This window comes from Mus musculus, chromosome 15 (assembly GCF_000001635.26).
Source record: "Mus musculus strain C57BL/6J chromosome 15, GRCm38.p6 C57BL/6J".
In the NCBI taxonomy this organism is placed as follows: Eukaryota; Metazoa; Chordata; class Mammalia; order Rodentia; family Muridae; genus Mus; species Mus musculus.
In genome coordinates this window covers 92,948,226-92,953,237 of record NC_000081.6, presented here as the reverse complement: position 1 = coordinate 92,953,237, position 5,012 = coordinate 92,948,226, and positions in this window count along the sequence as shown.

Here is a 5,012-nt window from a genome sequence, read left to right as displayed (position 1 = left end):
GGAGAAGCAGTATTTTTTTTCTTTTTAATTATTTTATTAGACATTTTCTTTATTTACATTTCAAATGTTATCTCCTTTCCGGCCTCCCTCTGAAATACTCCTCCCCTTATCCCCTCTTCCCTCCCCCTGCTCACCAACTCACCCACTCCCTCTTCCTGGCCCTGGAATTCCCCTACACTGGGGCATAGACCCTTCACAGGACTAAGGGCTTCTTCTATTGATGACTGACTAAGCCATCATCTGCTACATATGCAGCTGGAGCCATGAGTTCCACCATGTGTACTCTTTGGTTTAGTCCTTGGGAGCTCTAGGGGGTACTGGTTAGTTCATATTGTTGTTCCTCTTTTGGAGCTGTAAACCCCTTCAACTCCTTGTGGAGGCCAACAAGAGCTTGCTGACAGGAGCCTGCTACAACTGTCCCCTGAGAGGCTCTGCCAGTGCCTGACAAATACAGAAGGAGATGCTCATAGTCATCCACCTGACTGAGCACAGGGTCCCCAATGAAGGAGAAGCAGTATTTTAAACAAGATATAATAATGTAATGTCCTTGGTCCTGGCTGGAGGACCTGCATTGCTCTCACGGTAGCGTCTATGCCCCTGCAGTCGTGTCACAGTCGAAGCTTAGTCTTTGTCCTTTTATGAATTACAAAAATTCCAAGCACCGGCAGAAGGTTCTGTGTGTCTTTGTGGCAATTGTTCCTGTACTAGAAGTTGAGCCTGCTTAAATTTTTCCCATGAAAGAGCCATTCCTGAGCCCAGTGTTTTCCCTGGGCAAAGGCAAGGATCGGCAGCAATTCAGTCTCTAGCCTGCTTCACCCTTTGCCAAGATGTGTTTTGAGGATCCTTATGGCCTTCCTGAAGGGGATCCAAGCATCACTGCGGTCCAGATTGCAAAATGGTGGACAAGAATTTTATAGCCCCTTTTATAGGCTCTTTTTATATTAGCTTCTAGGTGTTTCCAATTTTCAACATCAATGGTTCCTTGTTCAGGAAGTCAAGGATTGAATTTTATAGTCACTTATACTGTTGCTCCGAATATTTCATCTCCCTGATCTTAACATACATCTTAATGGCTGTATGAAAAATCCTTTGCCTCAGAGGACCCAGAAGAACCCAATGATTTCACTGTCTCACTTATGGTCAAGACTCCTTGGGCAAAGGACCGAACTTCTACCCTCTGCTTCTGTTTTCAGGAAACTTTTTCTTACCTTCTCCAAGGGTCATGCCCTACATGTTAGACACCAGTTTCAAGGGTCTCTGTGATGACCGTAGCCAGCAGTGGTAATCCACAGGAGACAATAAGGCAGTCTGGTTCAACATGACTCAGTAGCCAGTGTTGGATCAAACTTCTGGTGTCTGACCACGAGTTGTTCATTTTAGGCATTATCTTTAAGCACAGCGTGATTTGATAAAATTTTATTCTGGTAATAGTTAACTCAATCCTGGGTTCACAAGGAAAATACCCATAAATCTCTCTGAGGAACAAAGTAAGCTAAGTACAGACCAGATGCCGCTGGGTTGTAACTTGTTGCAAAGTTCGTAAGGATAGGCTTTATATATTGACTGTAAAAAAATAAATGCACTAAAAGGTTCTGGGGTAGATATGGTGACAGGAAAGTCTCTAGACACTCAGATAGAGCAAAGGTAACTGGACTATTAGACATGTCTGCTCCCAGCTTTCTGGGTGGGTAACAGGCTATGCATTCCTTCTGGATGCGTTTAACATTCCAGAATCCCTTGCTTATGTGTGAGCACAGAGACCTCCATGCCCTTACAAGTCATGTGGCAAGATGCAGGGTAAACATGCAAAGATTCACTCGTTTTTCTGAATAGCAATAACCAACACACAAAACGAGCCAGGCAGACAGTCCTGTCCACAGTAGCCTCAAAATGCAAAATATACCTTTGAAAACTGTGGCCAAGGTTATGAAACACACTTACAGTTGTAACTTTAAAATAATAGTAATAACAATAGTAGTAGTAGTAGTAGTAGTAATAATAATAATAATAATAGAGCTGGAGAGATAGCTCAGCAGTTACTGCTCTTCCAAAGGTCCTGAGTTCAAATCTCACAACGACATGGTGGCTCACAACCATCCGTAATGAGATCTGGCGCCCTCTTCTGGAGTATCTGAAGACAGCTACAGTGTACTTACATATAATAAATAAATAAATCTTTTAAAATAAAAATAATTAAAGAAGTGACTAGGGAAGAGATTTGAAGAGATACCCACAAAATTCAGAAAATAATGATGTATATTAAAAACCTACATTTTACCAAATTGAAATATGCAAGGGATATCAATGAATTTCTAGAGGCACCCCACTTACCAAAGTTAAATCAAAGTGAAATAAACAACTTTAAAAGACCTGAAATAAGAAATAAGATTGAAGCAGAAAAAAAGATCTTGATTTAAAAATAAATAAATAAATAAATAAGAAACCACTGCCACAACACACACAAAACAAACACACAGACACACAAACAAACAAACAAACACCAGGTCCACCATAGATTGATTGTAAAATTTTACCACATTTTCAAAGAACTAAAATCAATGATTCTCAATACATCTTGGAATAAATCTAATCAAAGATATGAAAATATATAGGATATATCTGCTTCTATTGTTTGTTACTGGACAGAAAAGGGGTTTCTAAACTTAGGCTTGAATTTATGAGAAGAAAAAAAAATCAAAGAAAGGTTTCTGAAGAGCCGGGTCGGCTGAGCAGGTTTCCGTCTTTCCCTCGTGGACGGAGGTGCCTTCTCCAGGAACTACCTTTGGGAAGACTTCTGTGAACTTCTTCCAGCTGCTGTCCCTGGTGGATGTCCTTATTTCCAGGCAGGCTTCAGGACAGTGCCTGGATGCATCTCCCCTTTTGAGATGCCACAGCAGAGTCCCCGCTGGAAGCCCTCAACTGGTGACCCATTTCTAATTTCAGATAGACCTAGGTGTTTTAAAAGTGACTTTGACAAAACCTTAATACAGATTCAAGGGCTAATGCACTTTCTTTTCTGATGTTACCCAAAGTTTCCAGACAGTGAGAAGTCTTCCGAGACAATTAGCTGGTTTGAAAAGCAACATTTATTAACAAACACCACCATTTCTTTCCCCCACCAAATTTCCTCTCAAAGGCAGTGTGCAATCACTTCTTTCAGAGTGAAATATCTCCTGTGACGTGACTGTATTGGAACACAGTCGGCTCATTGAGTTTCCCTTCTTAATAACTAAGTTGAATTGACCAGATAGCTGAGTTTATTGATTGCGAAGGAATCTTTTTAGCTTGTTTGGGAAGAAACAAAACAGAAAACAATTAGGCTTGAGCGCGTTGCCTTTGCTCAGTCCCTGAAGGCTGGATTCTGTCTGAGGATATAGTTGCTACTCCTTCTCCCACCAGAGAAGGATAAGTGCCCGGTAAAAACAAGTTCTTTATTTAACTCAACGTTATTTTACATTTATGGATCTAGGAGATCTCTCCCTCCCTCCCTCTCTCTGCTTCTATCATCCTTTCCCTCTTCCTCCTCCTCCTCCCTTTCCCTTCTCCCTCCCCCTCCCCTTCCTCCCTCCCCTCTCCTTCTCTCTCTCTTCCCCTCTCTGTTTTCTCCCTCTCTTTCCCACTTTCTCCCTCCCCCTCTATCTCCCTCTCTATGTCTCTTCCCCTCTCTCTTTCTCTTCCCCCATACACATCATGATTTTTATTTTTTCTCTTAAAATAAAAATGAACACATTTTTTTCTTTTTGCAAGAGAAAAAAAAATGCTGCGAACTAGTTCCTACATTTAGCATAAAAACAGAATAAATCAATTTCTAGGATTTTAAATCCGTACCTTTTACTATGCTGAAGCCCGAAGGTGTTTCTCTAACCATTTATCACTTGTGCATCTAGAGTTTAAATCTTCCATCCTGGCACGAGGAAAGACTCTGGTGATTCAGGGACTCTAAGGATAGTTCTCTTAGACAGTCCTGTTTTAAGACATGGAAGGAAAATGATCACTCAATGAACCAAGAGATTTTTACAAGTGCTTAATTTAGAGTCAAGGTCTTTGGACTATGTTTAATTCATAGTTTGAATCCAGTTTTGATGTTTCTAATTGACTATATTTAAGCCCTTCTCTTCCTGCCTCCCATCTGGGTAAATGAGTAAGAAAATTCACACATTCTATTAAAATTTTCATTCCATTTATTGTGTGTGTGAGCATGTGTGGTATTTGTGTGTGCATGCTTATGTGAATATGCTTGTGTGTGTGCACACATGTGTATGTGTTTGCGTGTGTGTGCATGCTTGTGTGTGTGTGTATGTGTGCATGTGTCTGGTGTGTGTGTATGTATGTGTGTGCATGTGTGGTGTTTGTGCATGCTTGTGTGTGTATGCACATGTGTGTGTGTTTGTGTGTGTGTATGTGTGTATATGTGTGTGTGCATGTGTGTGTATGTGTGTATGTTTGTGTGTGTGTGTGTGTATGTGTGTGGGTGCATGTGTGTGTGTGCATGTGTGTGTGTGTGCATGTGTGTGTATGTTTGTGTGTGTGTGAGTAGGTCAGCAGATAACTTTCAGGAGTATTTTCCTTCCACCTTAATCATTGAGCTTAGGTTGTCAGGCTTAGTAGCGAGCATCTTTATCCATTGAGACCTCCTGTAGCTCTCACACATTTACTTGGTCTCTTATCACAGTAGGAAGCACAACTACATAATTTTACAACTACACAATTTTACAACTACACAATTTTAATCCTAAGGGACTTTGCTCCACTAGATTCTTCTTGGCTTTACTCACCCTGGATCTATAAAACAAAACAATACAAAAAATGTCTTTTTTTCATTATAGACATCTTTACCAACTTGGTTGTCTTTTTTTATTGTTACTAACAGCCTCATAAGAGGGATATTTTTTATTCTGTCCAAGCACATGCGTTATATCTTCAGTTTCAACATGCATATCTTGTGTGTGTGTGTGTGTGTGTGTGTGTGTGTGTGTGTGTGTGTGTGTGTATGAGGGTTAAGGAATATAGAA